The sequence below is a fragment of the Kogia breviceps genome, chromosome 4 (genome assembly GCF_026419965.1).
Source record: "Kogia breviceps isolate mKogBre1 chromosome 4, mKogBre1 haplotype 1, whole genome shotgun sequence".
Lineage (NCBI taxonomy): Eukaryota > Metazoa > Chordata > Mammalia > Artiodactyla > Physeteridae > Kogia > Kogia breviceps.
Genome location: NC_081313.1, coordinates 46,613,691 through 46,640,910, shown reverse-complemented (window position 1 = coordinate 46,640,910; position 27,220 = coordinate 46,613,691). Strand labels below are relative to the sequence as shown.

The following is a 27,220-nucleotide window of genomic DNA, read 5'->3' as shown; positions in this document are numbered from 1 at the left end:
CTCCGCAGCTCCGAAGCTTCCCCCTCCACCACCCGCAGTCTCCGCCCACGAAGGGGCTTCTAGTGTGTGGAAACCGTTCCTCCTTAACAGCTCCCTCCCCGAGGTGCAGGTCCCGTCCCTATTCTTTTGTCTCTGTTTTTTCTTTTTCTTTTGCCCTACCCAGGTACGTGGGGGTGTTTCTTGCCTTTTGGGAAGTCTGAGGTCTTCTGCCAGCATTCAGGAGGTGTTCTGTAGGAGTTGTTCCACATGTAGATGTATTTCTGTTGTATTTGTGGGGAGGAAGGTGATCTCCACGTCCTACTCTTCCACCATCTTGAAGCTCCTTCTACATATTCTTCATTACTGTTTAATGAGTCCTATTCCTCTACCATGTGCTAGTAATACATGATAGGAAACCTGACATAGTAATTACTGCCCCTTCTTGAAATAGCTCATCCTTGAATGTCCTTCCTCTTTTTTTGTTGTTTTTGGTGGCAGAAATTACAACACAAATATATTTCTTATGCAAAATAGGACAAATGACACATTTACATGATGCAAATAAAGTGCTGAATATTAAGCTTTCTTTTTGGGGTACCACCATGCTTAGGTGGTTTCAATGAGGGTTAATGCCACACGGTGAACTTGCAATTCTGTAAAACCAGGACGAAGACAGTATAGAAAATGCACTTTAGTAGAAACCTTGGTATGTGACAGGTTGCTAAGAAAAAATGAAAACAAGAATGATAGAAGTATATTTTCTTTTATATACAAAAACGAAGGCCCCCAAAATGATTTGCTGAAGTAGCTATCCACAAGATGTTAAATTATTTTTCCTTTACTTTGGTTAAAACAGTCTAGGAACAGCAATCAGTTCCCTTTCTACTAATAGTATATAAGCACAGTGACAGGACTACTTTTAGGAGAAAATAATCAACTTTTAAGAAAAAAAATTAAATTAGTTTTAAACTAAATTAAACATTTACCAATAAATAAGTTTCTTAAAAAGGTAGCATCTTCATCCTACAATCTTGGGCATAACATATACACCAATTTTAAAAATAAAATTTCTCTCACAATTATAATTACAGGTGTTAATGCAACAAGCTAAGAAATGAAATTACTTTAATATAGCTTTTAAAAAAATCCTAGCAACCAAAAATACATTTTAAAAATTGACATTTTTTGAAACTGGTACATTCTAAAATAATTAATACTTTATTACAGAACATAATTCAAACTATTGATGGTATTTCATTATATTCCTAAAGAATGTTTAAAAAGAAGTTTCATACACCAGAATTGGAACAGCACTTATAATTCCATTTACAGCTATGAAAAGGCAGTCAACTTCCACTTAAAAGTGTAACCAGTGATGAAATATACTTCAAAAACATAAACATTTGGTCTGACAATCTTTAATACTGGTTAAAAACAGATGGATGTTTGTTGCTGATGGAAGTAACTTTAATCCAATGTGCAAGAAAAGTGCAGCTGTCTACTTGTACTTGAGATACATAAGACCAACGCTTCTGTACTATTTACACACTTAAAAATTTTTAAACGTATTGATTTAAGGAAGGACACTGCATCTCCTTTATGGATAAATCACGTGCTACAGAGAGCCCAAAAGCTTGATGACACTCTTTTAAGTTCCACAAATGTATCCAAAGAGGCATACCTGTTCTTGTCCTAATTTTGATTCTAAACAAAATTCCAATTTCAAAATCAATTAGGAATTTCTTTGATCTAGGAAATCTTGGAATTGTTGCAAATGTGCAAGCCTTGTCTCTGAGAGCCAGATTCCTACACTTCCTTTTCTAATCCTCTCATCACTGGTCCATCCAACAAACCCCGTCGGCTGCAGAGTGGCAATGCCCGGAATACAAGGAATGAAAATACTCAGCCCTCAGACCACCAACATGCCTTCGGGATGTGTGATGAAACCTTTTTGGGGGTAGGTATGGGCAATCAAAAGGGATGAAGAAACCCTTCAGCAAAGCAACCATTATTTGTCCACAAAATTCATGAAAAACAGTGATAGAAAATTAACAAACCAAGTATATAAATCTGAGACCATTTTGCATTTCTAGAACTTGTTTTCACATCTGTGCACGCAGGGGTATTGGTCAACCACCCACCCGTATTTTCTGCCTCGACACAAGGTACTTTTACCAAAATTCTAAAAAATGCTGTTGTAACCCTGAGTCACATAGAACAGTGATGATCAGGAAATCAATTCACTCATTTATCACTCTGTGCAGTGCACTCCCCGGTGCAGCAAGCGGAGAGAGGAATTTTAAAAAGGGACAGAAGTCTCTCACTTCTGAACCGGACACAAGAGTTCTCAAAATTAAAATCAGAAATCATAAAAAAGTGGGGCGGGGGGTGCGGGTGCTTACTGGCAACATTAATACTAGACACCAGACGGGACAGTGAAACTGTTTGCTCAGAACCAAGGAACGGTATTTCCTTGAAAAGTTTTCAAAACACCCAACCAAGCACTGCCTTAAGTCGAGCGAGTACAAAGCTCCGTAAGTTTCCACCGAAATGCAGCGGCTGGCGTTCATGGGTCAGGATGCAGGATGCTGGCAGAGCATCCCTGCCCCGGGCATCCCGGTCCCCCGCCTCTAGCTGCAGGCAATGGTCTCCAGCTGCTGCTCGGCCTCCGTGGCCATGGCCGCCGCCTGCAGCTGCTCGGTCTCACTCTGCATGGCGCTGGGGGTGACCTGCTTCCGCTCGCTGTGCATATTGTTCTCGTGCCGTTTCAGATCCGACGCCTTGGCGAAGGCCTTGGTGCAGGAACCGCACACGAAGGGCTTCTCGCCCTGATGCCTGCGCTTGTGGTCCTTGAGGTGGGACTTGTGTTTGAGGGCCTTGTCGTACATGTGGCAGGCGAAGGGCCGCTCGTTGCTGTGGACCCGCTCGTGCTTCTTCAAGTCCGGGGCGCGGATGAACAACTTGCCGCACACCTCGCAGCTATAAGGGCTTGTAGCCCGTGTGGATCTTCAGGTGCTCCTTCAGGTGGGCCTGGGTGGTGAAGCCCTTGGTGCACATCTCGCAGACAAAGGGCCCGTCGACCGTGTGCAGCTTCTCGTGCTTTCTCAGCCTGCCCTCGTCCGAAAACGTCTTCCCGCAGGCCTGGCAGGCGATCTGCTCCCGGTGATGGCCGTACAGCAGGTACTCAAACTTCATGTCGCTGGCAGCTGTGGTCCAGCCTGGGGTCTGTTCATCCTTCACTTCACTCATCCCATCGTTAAATGTTAAGGCTTGAGGGGTCTGGGATCCCAGATCCTTAGACTCTGGGGTCTCCATGGATTCGACTTCCTGGCCATAGCAATTGACTTTCCGCACCTCCTCACTCCCCAGCTCTTTCAGGATCGCTTCCTGGACCCTGAGCGTCGTCGTGGGTGACTTGCCGTCCTTCTGACTTGGTGGGGGGGGTGCCTTCTACCGTGTCATCCGAGGGACTGTCATCTTGGTCTCCAGTCCACGTCATCATCCTGAGTGTCAGCAGCATCTCCAATGGGGCGATTGATCTTGAGGCAGTACTTGCTTTTGGATTGGCCATTATTTTCGTCGGGACTGGACACGTCCCGCTTCTGAGAACAGAGTTTATCCAAAAGTCGGATACCGAGAATCTGACCCGATGACATCATTAAGTTAACATCTTCTTTTTTCACAGACATCTTTGCCGTGTACATGTAATTCAGGACCTCTTCAAATATATCAGAACGGAAAAAATCTATTTCTATTACTGAAGAGCTATCGACCTCAAGCTTCTTGAAAAGCTTTTTAAAGTAGGTGCTGCAGGCGGCAAGGACATACCTGTGCGCCCTGAACTTGACATCCTCCACCACAATCGCGATATCGCAAAATTCTCCTCCCAGGCGTTGCTCGTTTAGGGTTTTCAGAAACAGAATTTTATGATCATCGTCATTGTATTTAATAGTTTCAGACATACTGATGAAAAACGCCATGAACAACTCAGGCTATTATCTTAATGCTTTAAACACCAAATTCTTCGGACCAGAATAACTCTGATCAGGGGCACGCCAGTCCTGCAGCCTGGCGCAGCCACAGACACTTGCCGTGGGTTCCCCACGCTCGCTGCACGCAGGCCAGGGATGGGATGGACGCGGGGCTCGTGGGCACGGTGGGTGGCAGTGTGTTTTGGATTTTTTTTTTTTTTTTTTTGGAGTTTGGGGAGGGGGCGGAGTGGGGAATCGTGCACGTCCCTGATGGTAGGAGCCCTCCTCCTGCACGAGCACAGAATGTCTAGCCGGCTGTGAACACCCCCACCGGCACCCCGCCCCTTCCCGTGCATGCGCGGTGCAGGCGAGGGGGAAGGCGCGCCGCCGGCTTGCGCAGGCACGGAACCCGACTCTGTCCTTCCTCTTTTATCCATCTTTTCTTGTTTATCCTAACATAAAGTAATAGTTATAAATGAGCTCACATGTTTGACATTCTTACACAGTTCGTGTCTACCTAAAAGCAAAGCGGAGTCAGTAATCATCATTTCTTTTGAGTCTGACTCGCCAGGAGGAAACAGCGAGCTCCAGGATCTCTGACTTAGGCTGGTGTCTGTTCTGTCATGCAGTGAGACAGCAGTACTGACTGAATTATTTTTCTGGAAAGTGTTCTTCTAGGACCTGTAGTATTCACAGTGCCGCCCCACAGGAGCTTATAAATTAATGGGAATCATGGTACAAGAACACTCTAAGAACTTCCTTCACTGCAAACCCCTTTACCTCCTGGTGAATGATGTTTCTGTTCTATTATTTCTTCTTTACTAAAGTGAAGATTACAAGTAGAAATGGAATCAAAGATGGAATTAGCAGGAGACATTTTCCTTTTCCTGGTAGACTGTAGAGCCGGGTATTCGGTTGGCTGTTACAATGAATGTCCCTTCTAGTTGGTCATGGCCTTAATCCTCACTGGTTTGAGCACAAGCATGTTGATTGTAAAATATATCGAATGTGACCCCGTGATTACAGACATTCCTGTTCTTAGTAATCCTTAGAGCTGAAGCAAGCCTTCTGTCTGTATTCTGTTCTGAACTTCTGGGTCATCATCTCTATGTTTTCTTTCTTGTTAGGTCTCTGTCTGCCCTCCATCAGTGTGTCTGATAATGCTAACTACTGATAAACTAGTTCCATGGCTACTTCAGTCCTGAAGTCTTAAGATTCCTAGGGAGGGTTCCAGACACATTAAAATGCAATCCTATCCATTCAGTTAAAGCACTGTTTGTAAAAGTGTAAGTGTCATTATGCAGAATTTTTCATCTCCCCACCCCAGTCTCCCTTCCACACTTCTTCTATCCCTTCCCACCCACTTTCATTACCAGCTCTGGATAGCTAGTGGGATATTTGAAGGATTTCTTCTCTACTGATTGAATTCAAAAGCCTTGATTTATAACCAGACTTCCAGTGATTTACTTTGCTAGTAAATTAAAAACCATCTGGACTAGAAGGCCTGGTTAGATAATTTATAGTTTATTATAATTCTAAAATTAATTATATTTTAGTTCTCTGATACCCTATCTAGATCAGAATTCTAAGATGAATGCCAGACACATCAGGATTCAGTAGCTCCAAACTCCACTGAAATCTTCTCATTTTCTTGGGCTGACTTGAGAATATTTTTTAAAAAGTATTTACTTTCATGGTTTGGCAAGACCCAGACAGAAAGCAGCTTCAAGTGTCAGTGGCAGCTGGACAGAATACTAATAAGTGTTAGTCATCCACAGTAAATTAAAAATATAGTAATAAAAATTAAACTGCAGTGTGTTTGGGTGTTTGCTCTATTACCATAAATTCACACTCTCATCTTCTATTCTCTGAAAAAGAGTGGGTGTGGCAGGAAGCATTTGTGAAATTCCATTAGCATTTTTAGAGAAAATTACTCTACTAAATGATTCAGGATTCAGCTCCCAGCTTCCAAGGTTCAACTCAGCTGTGTGAAACATTTTATTTTGTATACAAATGATACCATAGAATTCTTAGGACTTGGAAAGATTTGTTAGCAGCTAGCCCAAATCCTCTTAATTTTTAGGTGAGGTAATGCTAACAATTAGCCCAGGTTCTCATACCTAGCTACTGATGGCAAAGAGGTAGAAATTCACCATTCCAACTTCAGGCTGGATGTTGATCAAAATACTTCAGAAACAATATTTTAGACTAGAATACAATGCCTTTCTCTTCGTAGGTAAATGAACAAGTATAAGATGTACCCTGAGATTCAGAATTGACCCTAAGAGGGTCTACATTATTAAAATTTGTTTTTCTCTTCACTTTATTAGTGAATAAGTTCATTTGGAAATGAATAAATGCAGGATGCAACCAGATATTAAGTCAGATTTCCCAGGCTTTGAATTTTAGATGTGCATTCATTCCGTTTCTCTAGGAAATTTGCCTTTCTCTTTCTCTGCTTAGTTTTGATGCATAACAGATTCTGTTGCACTGGAGACCATTAAGACTTCATCAAGTGAGGATTCCCTGACTTCTGCCTCCATGCTGGACCACACAAGTAGCCAAACTAACTCATGTCACATCATTCTCAACCCCACAATGCAAGACTCTGTATAGATCTAACACTGCTATAGCCAGTGATCCTAATTTCCTAGGAACATGATCACTTTGACAATTTGTACATTTGGTGTCTCCGCCAAACTCCAAATCACAGAAAGCTGTTAATTCCAAATCACCTTTTGCAAAACACATTTCAAAGTCTTCTCACAGATTGCTCAGAGTATATTCACTAGAAGGTTAATGTGCTTTTCTTTCTTTTTTGTTTTTTTTTTAGTACTCACAAAAGCTTCCATTTTTAATTTAGCTTTCTGACTCCGCTTGTGCTCCCAACACTTTCACAATGATTTTCTTTTCCTCAATAAGGAAAGCATGCTTGATCCTGTCATGGACACATTTAGCACACATGAAACCACCACAGAATTTTAATTTTAGACCACCTCATAGGAACTTTACATCTCATAGCACAAATGCCTCAGAGTTGACCTGGGCACACACCACAAGGCCCAGCTTTGACTTAGAAAAAAAACTCATGCTCCAGTGTGTATACGTGACCACATTTCCTAAGAGATAATATTTGCCCATGTTGTCCCACTGTAGGGCAATAGGTAAATGATAAACACCATTTAGTGCATAAGCTCATATCACAGAATTTCAATAGAATCAATAATTTAGTTAAAAGTTAGGTATTGTCTGAAAAAATGCAAGTTTGAAGAACCCTGAGAAGAGTAACAGTTCCTGAAGGCAGGAATAGGAGTTTCAGATATCTTCACTGTTGTTTCCAGTGTGGTTTCAAATGTGTGTCTGATTCATTGGTGCTATTTCTTATTGTGAAAGAAGAGTGGATGAGGGAAGTAAATGCCAGTATAAATATTCTAGGTCCACTTAAGAATTTATGGCAAATTTATTCCTTCATTTATGTCTATTTAGTTTGTTCTTATTTCTACTAGAAATTTTTGATTCATTTTTATTGTTCTTTTTATCAACATTTGTACTAAAGGCTATGTATTTTCCTCTGAATGCTGTGTTAGCTACATAACATAGCCTATGGTATATAGTATTTTTCATTATAGTTGTTTTCTGAAAAGTCTACAATTACAACTTGTTTTTCTGCTTTGATCTAAAAATTATTTAATAGAGATCTTTAGAATTTTCAGGTGTAAAGGATTTTTGTTGTTATTGATCTCTGATTTATTGTCCTGCTCTTTGAGTAAGTCAGTCATCTTCCTCAAGTAAGTTATCTCACTTCACATCCAGTGAAGTTGCAACTGACTAAGACAGAGTTTTCTAGTCTCTTTTTATCCCCATTAACCTATATAAGCAGGTGTATATTTGGTTTCCTTCTGGGTCTCAGGGTTCTGTAAACTTCAGAACAGAGACCCTTTCTGCCTTGTATATTACTGGATTCCTAATGCCCATTACAGCACCTGATATAGCACACACACAGACACACACACTTGTATGTGATATATTGAATGAATAAAGAAATATATTAACAGACAAAGGAGTTGTTACTAACTGATCTCTAACATCATTTTATTGCTCTGATAATTGTAGATTTTTTGTGTCTTTGGAAGAAAGTAAGGTAACAATCATAAACTATACACAAATTTGCTCTTTCATCTCAGACACTCAAATATAAAATATCCTATACCAAAATGGTAAGACTGAATTAACTTTAGTAATCAAGGTATACTCTGAACACTATATAATCTAATTACCTTTTGTTGAGAATAAGTTCAGAAAAACAACTCATAGTTCTTTTTGATTAAACTGTATATGTTATATGTATAGTTTTCAGATATGAATGGGATTTGGAATCAGAAAGACAAAGCTTCAAGCTCCATTTCCTCCACTTGGTCCCTTTTTATGCTTCAGCAAATAACTTGATCTTTACAAGCCTTCATTTTCTCATTTGTAAATAAATATAAAACTACCTCATAACATTCAATGACACAGTATGTAGTACATGGCCCTTATGAAGCACTGGTTTTCTTATCTCTCCTTCACTCTTCTTTCATTCTCATTTTCACTCTTTGCCATGCTCAGTACTTCATTCTCTGGCTATGGTTTTCAGGAGAAGAGTATTACTGGGTCACTTTCATTTTTAACTTAACACATCACTTCGCATTTAGTTGAAATAAGTATCAATTAGAGTTCACACTTCTGAAGCCCTGAAAATATATTATCTGTTCCAGTTGACTGGCACAGTAAGAGTCTCAATAAATTTAGAAATGCCCATTTTAATGGTGTTTTGTGAGGCGTTAGCTGTTACTGTCAAAGAAGGAGGAGATTTGGTAAGGAGACTTGGGTATGAGATAAAAGAACTAGCTGTTTCCTTGTAAACTAATGGCCCGGAAGTCATGTAATTAAATACCATAGAGGCTCAGAATTTCATTATTCCCTGACGGAAACATCACAGTTGCCTCAGTCATTAGCTTTTAGGATTTCAGCCTTGACCAGCATATTTCTGGTCTCATTAAAATTATTCATTAGCATTCAGTGACTTGTAAAAATAAACTTCCTTTTAGTTAGTTTCATGGGCCTGTACTATAAAGCACATCTAAATGAATATACAGCATGAGAAAGACCACAATTTAAAGGTGCCTTCTTTCATCCTCTATATTCTTGTTCATTCCAAAGCACAGTAAACTTGAGCCAGAGAGCAAACAATTTGTCTTTACAAAATTTGAGCGTTTGTTTTCTCTTTTTGAAAGAAAATGAGCAGCTTATACAGAGATTCCCTCTGTGAAGAATCGGCCTAAATTATAATTTAAAAAAATTATATAGCATTTTGTTTTCTTGTTTCTCCTGGTGAATTTTGCTTTCCATGAAGGTGAAGATAAATGACTAGTGCTCATACAAAAATATAAGTATTTAGCAAAATTAAGTAACTGTATTAGTTTCCTGTGGCTGCTGTAACAAAGTACCACAAACTGAGTGGATTAAACAATAGAAATTGATTGTCTCACAGTTTTGGAGGCTAGTCTGAAATCAAAGTACTTGATTCCAAGAGTTGGTTCCTTCTGAGGGCTATGAGAGAAGGATTTATTCAAGGCGTTTCTCTTTGTAGATGGCTGTAGATGGGTGGCTTCTCTCTATGTTTCTTGACAACATCTTCCCTCTAAATGTCTCTGTATTCAAATTTCCCCTTGTTTTATAAGGACACCAGTCACTGGATTAAGTCCCACCCTAATGACCTTATTTTAACTGAGCTATTTCTGTAAAGACCTCATCTCCAAATAAGGTCACATTTTATGGTGCTAGGGGTTAGGACTTCAACATATGAATGGGGCTATGTGGCACAAATTCAATCCATAACAATAGCCATTTAAATATGGGTGTTCTTTTCCTTTAAACATGAAGTCCCACCTCAATGCTAACCAATGCCATCTTAGTGTGTACTCTTTAGAACAACATAAGAAGGATTTCCACATTTTTATTAACATTCAGGTTACCTTCAACTTTGTTTTCAGTGTTTTATAAACTGCCCCATCAGGGACTCCCTTTAATCACTCACTCTTCACCATGCATAGGTTACTCACTGACATCCAGTGATGAGCATTTTGAGATGAATGAAGAATGGAAACTCAGCTTTGCTGAAGTCATACAGTTAGCATGTGGCAGAGGTGAGATTCAAATATCTATCTGGTTGTCTCTAAAGTTAGCGTTACTTGTGTGGTCAACAATATTATATTTTAAAATGCTCATTGGCTATTTATCTTTTTAATAAAAATACTGATTTTTTTCTGAATATAAATATAGCAGGTGGTCACTGAACAAAATTTAGGGGAGCTCCCCCAAATTACAGAAATGAACATTAAAATTACCCATGATTTCACCATCCAGAGATAATCATTATATGTTAGCTTTCAGAACCTATGTGTACACATTTTTAAAATTCCATTTATATCTTTATGTCTGTAGAACTACATATATAATTTCACATATCACCCAAAATTCTTTGCAATAAAAGTTTTCAAATCTCAAATCATTTGCCCAATTGAAAATCACCCTAACATTACATGGTGAATTATTTTTTAAGTATGTGAAATAAGAGTTCTTTTTCATCTTACATTCTTCTGGAAAGACTAATGCACAAGCCTATAATGGCACACATGGAATTCACTTTCTCTTTTTACTTTCTATGCTAGAGTCCTAAGGGAGGAGCTAAGACAGAGTGAGGGCAGGGCAACAGCCAGCACTTTGTCATTTTTTTCACTCTTAGTTCATCTCTAAAGCCAGGACTTCTACCCAGGCATGAAAGTATTTGCATATGTGGCCTTTTCTAGTCCCTTGTGCTGATATAAAATGGGGATTTTTGTCAGAGGAAAGGGCCCCCAAAAATCTGAGGTAGGAGCAAGGATAAACCTTTTGGTCATCCTTTTGAATATAAACAGAAGAGCCCAGAAGAGCATGGCATCCATGGCAACCATATCTAGATGTTATAGAATTTAGAGAACCCATTGAATCCTTTCAGAGGATGACCAGAGGACCTATGTCACGTCAGATATAGCACCTAGCACAGAACTAAGGACAGGATCTGTGCTGAATGTGTCCTTCATGTTTGATACAGTATCATTCCAAGGCCTCTCCAGGGAAATCCCACATCTGCCTCATCATCTCACTTATTTATATTATGTGACTTACACACTTACCCCTACAGTGTCAACTCCTGAGCACATTAGATCTATCTGACACTTAACCACTTGTAATCTGTTGGTTTTACGTTTGACTCTGAAAGTTTTGGTGTGGAAAGGCTGGGATCAGTCCTGATGAAATGCTTGACTCCGGCAGGCTGTCTTTCATAGTGAGGCGGTCTGGCTCACCTGGACAGCTCCATGGTTGGTCACAACACTTTCCTTGCACACTTGATTGTTTACAATAGCTCCAGCATGTCCCAGACCCGTGGATCTTGCTCCAGAGCTTGTAAATAAGCCTGGACCCTGTTCACATTAATAAATCTGACCTTAGTTCCAGTTGGTGGTAAGATGAGCTTAATGATGCACTGTTAGCCCTCACTGGAGTAGAGTTAAAGGAACTTCACTGCCAGAAAGAGTGACATTTGTATGGTGGCTCTTCTGAGGTTTTCTAAGGTTATTTGGAAGCACAAAGGTCCTGACTGTTCCTAGTGCCCTCCCTGCGCTCTTGAGTCAACAGTTGTGTGTACGTTAGGCAGCAGATGGAATCACTACGACTCATTCACTTTATAACCATTTATCCTTATGCTACCTTATGATCTATTTTTTCAGATCATTATGACAAGTTTTCTACTCTTATGGAAAATTCCTTTCATGGTTAAAGCTTTTGGTAAATGCTATGAAGCTTAATAATTCTCTCTACTGAATGGGAATAATTATGCAGTGGTTCATAAAATGCACTCATGGTCTCATTTAGTCAGTCATTAGAAAAACTAGAATATGATGCTTAAATGTGAAAAAATTCACAGGCTAAAGAGCCATAATATTGGACAATTGTTTTCTTTCTGAAGCTCCTTGGAGGTGGAGTAACAAATCAGTTAATATTCAAAGCAATTATTTGTTTTAGTTTTTTTTTTTTATCAGAAAGCCTACAGCTTCTTTTAAAAATAAAGCTTCCACATATTCTAACTTATTGAAAAAGCTATTTGAAAAATTTTACCTCTACCTCCCTATTGTTTTATCTAAAATAGTCAAGGTTTTCTTAATATAAATTGTCAAAAATATGTGTTTATTCTCATAATCATTTAACTATTCAGTGTGTGTGTGTGTGTGTGTGTGTGTGTCTTTGCTACCAGAATAAAAGTCTGGTATTCCTAAACTGCAGGGTATTTTCAATGAGTGTAATAGGTAGCTTTCATGCCCTTTTATTGCTAAGTAATTAAAAATTATCAGAGCACATGGTTTTAAAAATAATCACAGATAGCTGTAAAATCTATTGTGTTCATATTGGCACTCTATCTTCTATTTAGAATAGAAGAGAGAGAGTGTCTTGTCATATGAACAATTGCATTATTTTCAGGTCCACTTTTTACATAGACATGATCTCTAACCTAATCTTCTAAACTAAGCAGAACTCTTCTGGTTGCAAGTGACAGAAATCCAACTCAAGGTAGCTTAGCTATTTAAATAATAAAAATAATAGTGATGACAATGTATTAGTTATCTTAGCTGGAAAGATATCTGAAGACTTATAAATAAGAGGAATAACTATAGAGCCAGAGCCTCAGAGACTCACCTCATCATTAATGGAACTTTTTTTCTCCATTAATGTCCTACCACTTCTTGGCTTCATCCACACACAGTCTCTTTCTACCTGGAAAGAAAGATAATATGACTGGCTGTTCCTGGAAGTTGGGAAGTGAAAAGCAGGAGTAGGAGTCCTGCCAGACTCCTATGAAATGAGGGTGTGATTGTTTCCCAAAGCATGGGAGGCTAAGAAATAAAAAATACCTGGCTATACAGCCTAAGGCTATTGTCCCTTTTCCTCACACTTTGCCCTGATCTACGCAGAATCTGCTCTTCCCAAACTCCCTTTCCCTCTCAGTGTGCATTCCCACTGGAAAATTAACCTGTGAGTAATCTCTTTAGACTTCCATCCTTAAAAAGACAGGACAAAGTCAACAGCTCTATTATACTTCCAATTTCAGTAAATTAAAGAAACCCCCTACTGATTTTGTCCTTCCTTATTACTCTCAGGAAAAATTAAATGGGTAAACTCAGGGGTTATATTAAGAACATTTTGTAACAACTACATAAGGCATGGGCACTAAACAGAACTGGATCCATCTACATGTTGGCAACGCGTCCTGGAGGCCCTGCTATAACTCAGGCTTTAGTTTCTAGTTGCTGGGTTGTGGCATGATCCCAGGTATCCAGTGGGTGTGGCAGGCTAATAGTTGGGTATTCAGGGCAGCTCAAAGCACCAACTACTTACCAACTGAATAGAGACTATTGTAATATTTTTGCAGTAATACGTAACCACTGACATAACAACCTGGGTTACAGTGTAAGTGTATAGGATTAAGTGTTACTTAAGAGAATTAATTCTGCACAACTGACTGTAAGAGAATTAAATGTTTGGGATATCAACCAAAGGTGATATGCTTCTTAAGTAGTTGCTCTGGAGCATGTTTCTTGTTTATTTTGTTTTGTTTTTCTTTTCCTGCACGTATTTATTTCGAATGGGTCACTGAAACTCTGGAAATTATATTCAAATTTTGGTGGATAAGTGGTATATGCATGACTTTTTTTCCCCCCTGAGGAGAAGAGTAGGCACTTTTACCAGGTTCTCCAATGAGCCCATTCCACACACACACATGCATGCACACACACACAAAACGTTAAAAAAATCCCTGTCATAAAATGTCATATATATAATCTCCATAAGTGGGGAAGAATATATCAAGCTCATGTAAGAGTCATGTCAAATAATTAAGTTACAGTTTTGAAAGGAGTAGGACCATAGCACATGCCTACAGTTTCTCACTGGAAATTTTTCTTCGATGTTTACGATACCTTTTTGTATGCTTACTCTTGCAGTCGAAATAATCATTAAATGAGGAATTTATTTTGTGTCCATTCAGCTTAGCCCATTGCCAGTTCTGGTTCACATGAACTCATGGGTTAAAAACTACCAATATTATATTAGTCCTCATGAATTTCTCCACAGAGTGATAAAGTATAAAACAAGGCTCAATATCAAAGATAATTGGGCCTAGAGCTTGTCTACTTTTATAGAACATTAGCTGAAAAAGTCTGTTTGCAATTTTAATGAAGAAAACTGCTCTAAACTTTAGTGCAAATGTCTAATAAGCCAAAAGGTTAAAAGCCAAATGGGGTCAGAGCTGTCTCTTTGATAAATGATAAATCCTGAACTTTGGCTCCAGCCAGGCCAGACCATGTCCTTAGAGTTACTAAAGATAAACAATTGGCAAAGAACACACTCATTATTCATACTGAAACTTAAACAGTTCTAGGAGTACTTCCTAAAACAGTTCTTTTTTATTTTATTTTTTATTAATTAATTTATTTATCTTGGTTGCGTTGGGTCTTCATTGCTGCACCCAGGCTTTCTCTAGTGGCGGCAAGCAGGTGCTACTCTACATTGCGGTGCGCAGGCTTCTCATTGCAGTGGCTTCTCTGTTGCAGAGCACGGGCTCTAGGTGCATGGCCTTCAATAGTTGTGGCACATGAGCTCAGTAGTTGTGGCTCGTGGGCTCTAGAGCGCAGGCTCAGTAGTTGTGGTGCAGAGGCTTAGTTGTTCCATGGCATGTGGCATCTTCCCGGACCAGGGATCGAACCCATGTGCCCTGCATTGGCAGACAGATTCTTAACAACTGCACCACCAGGAAATCCCCCCTTAAACAGTTCTACGTGTGCTTTATTTATTAACTTTTTAGGAAAAGCTGTATAATATGAAAAGATCCCTGAGGCCCAGGCAATAAGTGAGTGAGGACTATACAAATTGTGGCCAGTGATTCTATTTTGAAAAGTTAAGGAAAGGAAACTTCTCAGCTGGTACATTTGGTTATGAATGTCCAGGACGCAGTTTTCCATAGTGTTTACATTCTTCCTTGCTTATTGCAGCTGATGACCAGGCTCAGATTTTCCCATAAAAATATATTGTATTGAGTTTGTTTTGAAAGAATATGAAATTCTGTAGTTTTACATTATTAAACTTATAAATGACTTCTTCCACTTTTCCTTTTTGCATGTTTCTGCTCTAGCCTAACCCATTTTTTCCTTGTTGTTTGTTTTGTTTTGGTTTTGCCATTCAGCATATCTTGTCAAATGTAGCACTATTTCCATATTTGGTGTCTAAAATTATAAAATTTATTTGGTGTGAGGTGAGGGAGAAATTTCTTTCTAAAGGAACTTAAGCTGAAATCCCCCAAAGTTCTGGGTTTATTCACTTTGTTAACAAATATTTATTGTACAATTGCAAGTTAGTCGTCAACTGTATTCACAGCAGTGAACAAAATGAAGCTGGTCTCTTAGGGCATTTACAGTTAAATATAGGAAACTGACATGAATTAATCAGGGGAACAAATAACCGCATAATTTTAAGTGAACAAGAGAGCTACAAAACAAATAAAAGATCACCAGAGAACTTTGAAAAAGTGATAGAAGGGGTTACCTCATACGGAGAGAAGCAAGATGTTGTATTCTTTGGGAAGGAAATATTTTAGCTATGAGCTGAAGAAAGAGAAAGGGTCAGCAATTGTGGGAGAAGAAAAATCTAAGAGGAGGGAGCAGCAGGTACAAAGATCAGCTGAGGATCTGTTGATGGAAGGTCAGTATGGCTACAGTGAGTTGGGCTGGGGTGGGGAATGGCATGAAATGAAGAAAGGGAGAGCTTCGTGGCAGCCCTAGTGCAGTTCATGTAACATTCTCCCTCTGCCCAGACGCAGGGTAGGATCCCACTTCTTGCTCCCTCGTGTTTGCATGGGGGGAAGGGGTGGTGCATGCTGATAAATCTGGCCAGTGAGTTGTGAGTACAAGAGATGCCTATCACTTTCTGGCCAAGTCCTGAAATAAGGCTAGTAATGGGTAAGATCACCTCTGCAATGGAGTGGAACTTCCTAGCCATCAGCAAAATGGGGAGGAAAAATGGTGTTGGGTACCATACGAGGGGTACCACAGGTCAGGAAGAAGAGAGGAAGGGCTCTTTCAGAGGCAGAACTGAGGGGTAAAACCATTTTGTGCAATATTGTAGTAGGTTCTGCTATAGTGTGGGGTGGAGGGAGAGTGGGGAAAACCTTCCTTTAACCTGCAAAGAAGGAAGAAAATGATGGGAAGTAGTGTCTAAGACCTTGATGAAGTTACCTTTCTCAATCTCTAATTGCTTCATAGAAATAAAGAAATAAGCAAATAAAGTATAAAGAAATAAAGTATTAGTCACTTTCGTGTGCACTGAGAAAATCTCCAGAGGAGCCCAAGGCCAGTGAAGTAGGCTGTTTATCAGGCCTGCCCACCCAAAACGCAAGAACCAGTGACCCCGTCAAAATAGCAGGTGACACCATCTTTCAATACTTGTTAGACTCCACCTGGTGTAGAGCTGTGTCTGAGGCCTGCCTGATGACTTCCTACGGTACCTTCTCTCATTAATGTCTTCAGGAAGATTTAACACTTGGCAGTCCCTTACTAAGTCAAATCAGGGGATTACCTGGAGCTGTGGTCTTTAAACTGGGCATGTGTAACTTGGGTTATGTGAAGGCCTTACAGAGATTACCTGATTGGGGGTCATTTTAAGAACATCATTTTTAAACCCTCAATTAACATGTGTTTTCTTTCCTAAAACAGATCTACTTGAGAATTAATTTGGATAGAGTCACAAGTTCTCCTTTTCCAGTCCCCTTTTTCATAATTGACCCTCTCCCATTTTACAAAAAAAGAAGAAAAAAAAAATTTGACTCTTCTCCACCGCTACTATCACTATGGTGCATTGCTATGAAAAATATCTAATTTTTTTCAGTAGAAATCAAAGGGACAATTTGACATACTGTCTTGGTAGCAGTATTAAAAAAGTGAATCACTCTAATAATTAACAATATTTTGTGTGCAGGAAAAATGGTAATCAATTTTTTCCCTTCTAGCAAAATTGAAGGAGGAGCTTTCAAGTCTAAAGCTGATAGAGAGTTGAGAATAATTTTTGATATTACATCATTTGGTTTTGGGGTGTATTTTCTTTTTTGGCATGTATCAGGATTTCAAGGGATTTAATGATATTTCCATAATAAAACTCCTCCCATTCCCACATACTTATTTATATGTAGCACTTACTATAGAATTAAAATGTAGGAATAGATTTCGTTCTGAACTTTGTCTCATTCTAACAGTGAGATACATTCACCCACAAATAAGTGAGCAAATTGAGAAATTCAAGACCATCTGTTGTTTCATTGAGAGGAATTTCCAATGAAATTTTAGTTTTTATATTAAACAGTTACTAAAACTTATAAGATGTTTTGAATAAGTATGCACTATATGATTATAATGATAGCTCTACTCAGAAGAAAAATTTGGATGGTACCAAATTACTATGGCATTTAGATTTCTGTGAATACATTTTAAGAAAATTATTTAACAATTTTATTGTAACATGTCAATTTTACTATTGGATAACCCATTCCTTGCAAATATTTACATTTATATGAAAAAAATAGATTTGACTTGAAAATATATGGGGAAGTAAATAATTTATCAAAATTATTTTAGATAATAAATATAAAACTAAAAAATGTGAAGATCACTGGCATTGAGGGTTTATTCCCAGATATGACCACCTATTCTAAAAATCCTTTTAGATTATTACCAACTATTGCATAGTGTACCCAGTTGGATCATTATGTATGACTGAAGATATTTAGAAATTTGAGACATGGACTTGATGGCATGAAATGTTAGCAGGCAACAATAAGCCATAGAGAATTATAGTCCTGCTGAGAATTATCAACCTGTCGCCTTTTGAATTTCCTGGAAGTAGAATTTTGAAGAGATGTTCTTAAAAAGGTGAATGTGGGTGTCTGGAGGGGTACTAGCCACAAAAGTTTGGGGAGAAAGGGCTTCCTACCTTCCTGGTTGGAGTGAAGTCTCACTATTCTGATTATAAGCCTGTGGAAAAATAGAAGGAAAGAAGAGGAGGACATAAAAAGTTAGATGCAAATGAAGCCAAAGGTTAGAAATAAAATTAAAGCAGATAAAATATTAAAAGAGTAGACTTATGTAGTGAAAATGAACATGTAAAGAAAGTTAAATTAAAAATTAAGAAAAGAAGCTTAGAACTAAAGGAAGTAAAAAATATCAAAGTAAGGAAATCTTTAAAAAATAATTAGTAAACTGTTGAAGGGAGAGGCGAGAAGATGGCGGAAGAGTAAGATGCGGAGATCACCTTCCTCCTCACAGAGACATCAGAAATACATCTACATGTGGAACCTCTCCTATAGAACACCCACCGAACGCTGGCATAAGACCTCAGACCTCCCAAAAGGCAAGAAACTCCCCACGTACCTGGGTAGGGCACAAGAAAAACGAATAAACAGAGACAAAAGAATAGGGACGGGACCTGCACCAGTGGGAGGGAGCCGTGAAGGAGGAAAGGTTCCCACACACTAGAAGCCCCTTCACAGGCGGAGACTGCGGGTGGCGGAGGGGGAAGCTCCGGAGCCGCGGAGGACAGCTCAGCCACAGGGTGCGGAGGGCAAAGCGGAGAGATTCCCGCACAGAGGATCGGTGCCGACCAGCACTCACCAGCCCGAGAGGCTTGTCTGCTCACCCACCAGGGCGGGCGGGGGCCGGGAGCTGAGGCTCGGGCTTCAGTCGGATCCCAGGGAAAGGTCTGGAGTTGGCAGAGTGAAAACAGCCTTAAGGGGTTAGTGCACCACGGCTAGCCGGGAGGGAGTCCGGTTGAAGTCTGGAGCTGCCGAAGAGGCAGGAGACTTTTTCTTGTCTCTTTGTCTCCTGGTGCGAGAGGAGAGGGGATTAAGCGCACCGCGTAAAGGAGCTCCAGAAACGGGCGCGGAGCTGCCGAAGAGACTGGAGACTTTTTCTTGCCTCTTTGCTTCCTGGGGCGCGAGGAGTGGGGATTAAGGGCACCTCGTAAAGGAGCTCTAGAAACGGGCGCGAGCCGCGGCTGTCAGCACGGACAGTAGAGACGGGTGTGGGACTCTAGGGTTGCTGCTGCCGCCACCAAGAGGCCTGTGTCTGAGCACAGGTCCCTCTCCACACCGCCCCTCCCGGGAGCCTGTGCAGCCTGCCACTGCCGGGGCCCCGTGATCCAGGGACAGCTTCCCCGGGAGAACGCATGGCGCGCCTCGGGCCGGTGCAGCGTCACACTGGCCTCTGCCACCGCAGGCTAGCCCCGCATCCGTGCCCCTCCCTCCCCCCGGCCTGTGCCAGAGCCCCCGAATCAGCTGCTCCTTTAGCCCCGTCCTGTCTGAGCGAAGGGCAGATGCCCTCGGACGACCTACACGCAGAGGCGGGGCCAAGTCCAAAGCTGAACCCCAGGAGCTGTGCGAACAAAGAGGAGAGGGGGAGGTCTCTCCCAGCAGCCTCAGAATCAGCGGATTAAAGCTCCACAATCAACTTGAAGTGCCCTGCATCTGTGGAAAACCTGAATAGACAGCAAAATATCCCAAGTTGAGGAGGGGGACTTTCGGAGCAAGACATACTATTATTTTCCCCTTTTTTCTTTTTGTGAGTGTGTATGTGTGTGCTGCTGTGTGAGATTTTGTCTGTATAGCTTTGCTTGCACCATTTGTCCTAGGGTTAGACCGACCCGTTTTTTTTTGTTTTTCGTTTTTTTTTTTTTGTTAAAGAAAGTTTTCTTCTCAATAATTATTTTTATATTAATAACTATATTTTATCCTACTTTATTTTGTCTTCTCCCTTTCTTTCTTCCTTTCTTCCTTCCTTTCTTCCCTCCTTCCTTCCATCCTCCCCTCCTTCCTCCCTTCCTTCCTTTCTTCCTCCCTTTCTTCCTCCTTCCTTCCTCCCTTTCTTCCTCCCTTCCTTCCTCTCTTCCTTCCTCCCTTTCCTTCCTCTCCTCCTTCCTTCTTTCCTTTCTTGCTTTCTTCCTTCCTTCATTTCTTCCTTCCTTTCTCCTTCCCTTCCTTTCTTCCTTCCTCTCTTCCTTCCTTCCTTCCTCCTTCCTTCCTTCCTTCCTTTCCTTTCCTTTCCTTTCTATTTTTTTCTCCCTTTTATTTTGAGCCATGTGGATTAAAGGCTCTTGACACCCCAGCCAGGCACCAGGGCTGTGTCTCTGAGGTGGGAGAACCAACCTCAGGACACTGGTCCACAAGAGACCTCCCAGGTCCACGCAATATCAAACGGCGAAAATCTCCCAGAGATCTGCATCTCAACACCAAGACCCAGCTTCACTCAAGGACCAGCAATGAGCAGTGCTGGACACCCTATGCCCAACAAAGAGCAAGACAGGTCTACAGCCCCACCCATTAGCAAAGAGGCTGCCTAAAATCATAATAAGGCTACCAACATCCCAAAACACACTACCAGACGTGGACCTGCCCACCAGAAAGACAAGATCCAGTCTCATCCACCAGAACACAGGCACTAGTCCCCCCAACCAGGAAACCTACTCAACTCACTGAACCAACCTTAGCCACTGGGGACAGCCACCAAAAACAACGGGAACTACGAACCTGCAGCCTGCAAAAAGGAGACCCCAAACACAGTAAGATAAGCAAAATGAGAAGACAGAAAAACACACAGCAGATGAAGGAGCAAGATAAAAACACACCAGACCTAACAAATGAAGAGGAAATAGTCAGTCTCCCTGAAAAAGAATTCAGAATAATGGTAGTAAAGATGATTCAAAATCTTGGAAATAGAATGGATAAATTGCAAGAAACAGTTAACAAGGACCTAGAAGAAATAAAGAGGAAGCAAGCAACAATGAGCAGCACAATAAATGAAATTAAAAATACTCTAGATGGGATCAATAGCAGAATAACTGAGGCAGAAGGACGGATAAGTGACCTGGAAGATAAAATAGTGGAAATAACTACTGCAGAGCAGAAGAAAGAAAAAAGAATGAAAAGAACTGAGGACAGTCTTAGAGACCTCTGGGACAACATTAAACGCACCAACATTCGAATTATAGGGGTCCCAGAAGAAGAGAAAAAGAAAGGGACTGAGAACATATTTGAAGAGATTATAGTTGAAAACTTCCCTAATATAGGAAAGGAAATAATCAATCAAGTCCAGGAAGCACAGAGAGTCCCATACGGTATAAACCCAAGGATAAACATGCCAAGACACATAATAATCAAACTGTCAAAAATTAAATACAAAGAAAACATATTAAAAGCAGCAAGGGAAAAACAACAAATAACACACAAGGGAATCCCCATAAGGTTAACATCTGCTCTTTCAGCAGAAACCCTACAAGCCAGAAGGGAGTGGCAGGACATATTTAAAGTGATGAAGGAAAAAACCTACAACCAAGATTACTCTACCCAGCAAGGATTTCGTTCAGATTTGATGGAGAAATTAAAACCTTTACAGACAAGCAAAAGCTGAGAGAGTTCAGCACCACCAAACCAGCTTTACAACAAATGCTAAAGGAACTTCTCTAGGCAAAAAACACAAGAGAAGGAAAAGACCTACAAGAACAACCTGAAACAATTAAGTAAATGGTAATAGGAACATACATATTGATAATTACCTTAAGTGTAAATGGATTAAATGCTCCCACCAAAAGACACAGACTGGCTGAATGGATACATATATATATACATATATATATATATGTATATATATATGTATATATATACGTATATATATATATATGTATGTATATATATGCTGTGTACAAGAGACCCACTTCAGACCTAGGGACACATACAGACTGAAAGTGAGGGGATGGAAAAACATATTCCATGCAAATGGAAATCAGAAGAAAGCCTGAGTAGCAATTCTTATATCAGACAAAATAGACTTTAAAATAAAAACCATTACGAGAGACAAAGAAGGACAATACATAATGATCAAGGGATCGATCCATGAAGAAGATATAACAATTGTAACTATTTATAAACCCAACATAGGAGCACCTCGATACATAAGGCAAATACTAACAGCCATAAAAGGGGAAATCGACAGTAACACAATCATAGTAGGGGACTTTAACACCCCACTTTCACCAATGGACAGATCATCCAAAATGAAAATAAGGAAACACAAGCTTTAAATGATACATTACACAAGATGGACTTAATTGATATTTATGGGACATTCCATCCAAAAACAACAGAATACACATTTTTCTCAAGTGCTCATGGAACATTCTCCAGGATAGATCATATCTTGGGTCACAAATCTAGCCTTGGCAAATTTAAGAAAATTGAAATCATATCAAGTATCTTTTCTGACCACAACGCTATGAGACTAGATATCCATTACAGGAAAAGATCTGTAAAAAATACAAACACATGGAGGCTAAACAATACACTACTTAATAACCCAGAGATCGCTGAAGAAATCAAAGAGGAAATCAAAAAATACTTAGAAACAAATGACAGTGGAGACATGACGACCCAAAACCTATGGGATACAGCAAAAGCAATTCTAAGAGGGAAGTTTATAGCAATACAATCATACCTTAAGAAACAGGAAACATCTTGAATAAACAACCTAAATTTGCACCTAAAGCAATTAGAGAAAGAAGAACAAAAAAACCCCAAATTTAGCAGAAGGAAAGAAACCATAAAGATCAGATCAGAAATAAATGAAAAAGAAATGAAGGAAACAATTGCAAACATCAATAAAAGTAAAAGCTCGTTCTTTGAGAAGGTAAATAAAATTGATAAACCATTAGCCAGACTCATCAAGAAAAAAAGGGAGAAGACTCAAATCAATAGAATTAGAAATGAAAAAGGAGAAGTAACAACTGACACTGCAGAAATACAAAGATTATGAGAGATTACTACAAGCAACTCTATGCCAATAAAAAGGAAAACCTGGAAGAAATGGACAAATTCTTAGAAATGCACAAGCTGCCAAGACTGAACCAGGAAGAAATAGAAAATATGAACAGACCAATCAGAAGCACTGAAATTGAAACTGTGATTAAAAATCTTCCAACAAACAAAAGCCCAGGACCAGATGGCTTCACATGCGAATTCTATGAAACATTTAGAGTAGAGCTAACACCTATCCTTCTCAAACTCTTCCAAAAGATAGCAGAGGGAGGAACACTCCCAAACTCATTCCATGAGGCCACCATCACCGTGATACCAAAACCAGACAAAGACGTCACAAAGAAAGAAAACTACAGGCCAATATCACTGATGAACATAGATGCAAAAATCCTCCACAAAATACTAGCAATCAGAATCCAACAGCACATTAAAAGGATCATACACCATGATCAAGTGGGGTTTATTCCAGGAATGCAAGGATTCTTCAATATACGGAAATGAATCAACGTGATACACCATATCAACAAACTGAAGAAGAAAAACCATATGATCATCTCAATAGATGCAGAGAAAGCTTTCCACAAAATTCAACACCCATTTATGATAAAAACCCCGCAGAAAGTAGGCATAGAGGGAACTTTCCTCAACATAATAAAGGCCAGATATGGCAAACCCACATCCAGCATCCTTCTCAATGGTGAAAAACTGAAACCATTTACACTAAGATCAGGAACAAGACAAGGTTGCCCACTCTCACCACTTTTATTCAACATAGTTTTGGAAGTTCTAGCCACAGCAATCAGAGAAAAAAAAGAAATAAAAGGAATCCAAATAGGAAAAGAAGAAGTAAAGCTGTCACTGTTTGCAGATGACATGATACTACACATAGAGAATCCTAAGGATGCTACCAGAAAACTATTAGAGCTAATCAATGAATTTGATAAAGTAGCAGGATACAAAATTAATGCACAGAAATCTCTGGCATTCTTATACACTAATGATGAAAAATCTGAGAGTGAAATCAAGAAAACAATCCCATTTACCATTGCAACAAAAAGAATAAAATATCTAGGAATAAACCTACCCAAGGAGACAAAATACTTGTATGCAGAAAACTATAAGACACTGATGAAAGAAATTAAAGATGATACAAATAGGTGGAGAAATATACCATGTTCTTGGATTGGAAGAATCAACATAGTGAAAATGACTCTATTACCCAAAGCAAATCTACAGATTCAATGCAATCCCTATCAAATTACCACTGGCATTTTTTACAGAACTAGAACAAAGAATTTCACAATTTGTATGGAAACACAAAAGACCCCGAATAGCCAAAGCAATCTTGAGAAAGAAAAACGGAGCTGGAGGAATCAGGCTCCCTGACTTCAGACTATACTACAAGGCCACAGTAATCAAGACAGTATGGTACTGGCACAAAAAGAGAAATATAGATCAATGGAACAGGATAGAAAGCCCAGAGATAAACCCACACACTTATGGTCACCTCATCTTTGATAAAGGAGGCAAGAATATACAGTGGAGAAAAGACAGCCTTTTCAATAAGTGATGCTGGGAAAACTGGACAGCTCCTTGTAAAAGTATGAAATTAGAACACTCCCTAACACTATACACAAAAATAAACTCAAAATGGTTTAAAGACCTAAATGTAAGGCCAGACACTATCAAACTCTTAGAGGAAAACATAGACAGAACACTCTCTGGTATAAATCACAGCAAGATCCTTTATGACCCATCTCCTAGAGAAATGGAAATAAAAACAAAAATAAACAAATGGGACCTAATGAAACTTAAAAGCTTTTGCACAGCAAAGGATACCATAAACAAGACCAAAAGACAACCCTCAGAATGGGAGAAAATATTTGCAAATGAAGCAACTGACAAAGGATTAATCTCCAAAATTTATAAGCAACTCATGCAGCTCAATAACAAAGAAACAAACAACCCAATCCAAAAATGGGCAAAAGAACTATACAGACATTTCTCCAAAGAAGATATACAGATTACCAACAAACACATGAAGGAATGCTTCACATCATTAATCATTACAGAAATGCAAATCAAAACTACAATGAGGTGCTTCCCTGGTGGCGCAGTGGTTGAGCGTCTGCCTGCCGATGCAGGGGACATGGGTTCGTGCCCCGGTCCGGGAGGATCCCGCTTGCCGTGGAGCGGCTGGGCCCGTGAGCCATGGCCGCTGAGCCTGCACGTCCCGAGCCTGTGCTCCGCAACGGGAGAGGCCACAACAGTGAGAGAGGCCTGCGTACCACAAAAACAAAACAAAACAAAACAAAAACTACAATGAGATATCATCTCACACCAGTCAGATTGGCCATCATCAAAAACTCTATAAACAATAAATGCTGGAGCGGGTGTGGAGAAAAGGGAACCCTTTTGCACTGCAGATGGGAATGTAAATTGATACAGCCACTGTGAAGAACAGTATGGAGGTTTCTTAAAAAACTACAAATAGAACTACCATACGACCCAGCAATCCCACTACTGGGCATATACCCTGAGAAAACCATAATTCATAAAGAGTCATGTACCAAAATATTCTTTGCAACTCTATTTATGATAACCAGGACATGGAAGCAACATAAGTGTCCATCAACAGATGAATGGATAAAGAGATGTGGCACATATATACAATGGAATATTACTCAGCCATAAAAAGAAATGAAACTGAGTTACTTGTAATGAGGTGGATAGACCTGGAGTCTATCATACAGAGTGAAGTAAGTCAGAAGGAGAAAAACAAATACCGTATGCTAACACATATATATGGAATCTAAGAAAAAAAAATGTCATGAATAGATTAGTGATAGGACAGGAATAAAACACAGACCTACTAGAGCATGGACTTGAAGATATGGGGAGGGGGAAGGGTAAGCTGTGACGAAGAGAGAGAGTGGCAGGGACATATATACACTACCAAATGTAAATTAGATAGCTAGTGGGAAGCTGCAGCGTAGCACAGGGAGTTCACCTCTGTGCTTTGTGGCCACCTAGAGGGGTGGGATAGGGAGGGTGGGAGGGAGGGTGACGCAAGAGGGCAGAGATATGGGAACATATGTATATGTATAACTGATGTACTTTGTTGTAAAAGAGAAACTAACACACTATTGTAAAACAGTTATACTCCAATAAAGATGTTAAAAAAAAAAAACTGTTGAAGGTGAAAGGGTGATAGAAAAAAATGGGTGGAGAGTTAAATTTCATGGTGCATGGTGACTTGGTGCTGGGTAAGCAGCGAGCAGTGGGTCCCCTTCTCTCTCTTCCTTCCAGTAAGACCTGGTAGCTTGCACCCCGAGGAACAGAGGTGTCCTTGTATGGTTAGCCATGTTTCCTTAATGCAAATAGCTCAGGTAGGTGAGTGGCTGAGTTTGGCCCCCAAGAAAGCAATTACTCTATATTTTAACATTGTGTTGGAAAGACTGGAAGGTGAGATAGCCCTGCCTAGATAAAGCAAATGATGGCTTACAGGATGGCGCAGAGACTGCGATGAGAGGAATTTGTATCCCCTCCACTCTGTACCTCTTTCACAGTGTCACATTTCCCTCTGGTAGGGCTGGTTGTCTCTGAAAGCTGATAGAGGGAAGTTTTGAGACAATAAAAGAAGAGCCTGCATACAGAACAGAGCCTTGCTTCCTTCCTCCCAACCCTCACATAGAAGCAAATCTGTGCCTTCCAGCTTCTGATGCCCTTGACTGAAGAAGGGACCTCTAACAGCACTCTGTCCATTCAGTGCAGCCCTGAAGTGAATGAGAGTCTGAATTCTAGACTAGTTCGGGCCCAGAGTGTCCCCCAAATGTATGATGCCCAGCAAGGGAAAGGAAGCCCTGAGGACTGCTTGCCAAGTATTTGGGGAAAGAAAGGGGCAATTGGATGAATGGGACTAATGTCATGTTTATGAGTCTCAACTCTTTTTTTTTTTTTTTGATAAAACCAGCTTCTTTTCTAGCCACCCTTAGCCATTTTCCATCCCTCAGTAGCTTGAGCCACACAGCTTCTCAAAGCACAGAGTTTCCCCCCATTTTCCCATACCTATATCCACTCTGGGAACGGGAATCCTCTTCTCCCTTGTAGATGCTGTTATTATCAAAGGCCAGTGAGACTACTGTCTCATCCTATTGTGGTCTCTTGTCTAAGATGTTCAGTAGGGATGAAAAAATTTTAGTAAAAGCATGGATTGCATATGAAATAACCTGAAATCTTGAATCATTTACTTTAAAAAAAATGGCTCCAGGTGTGTCAAGGAATTTGGTGACAC

The 27,220-nt window shown here is 40.0% G+C and overlaps 1 protein-coding gene and 1 pseudogene across 4 annotated transcripts in view; one reads left to right on the top strand and one right to left on the bottom strand.

The window, feature by feature from the left end:
• The window catches only part of PDE4D (phosphodiesterase 4D), a 1,495,323-nt gene that overhangs the window by 431,581 nt on the left and 1,036,522 nt on the right, over positions 1-27,220 (top strand). The window lies entirely within an intron of this gene.
• LOC131754900 (zinc finger and BTB domain-containing protein 14 pseudogene) lies at positions 2,610-4,075 on the bottom strand (annotated as a pseudogene).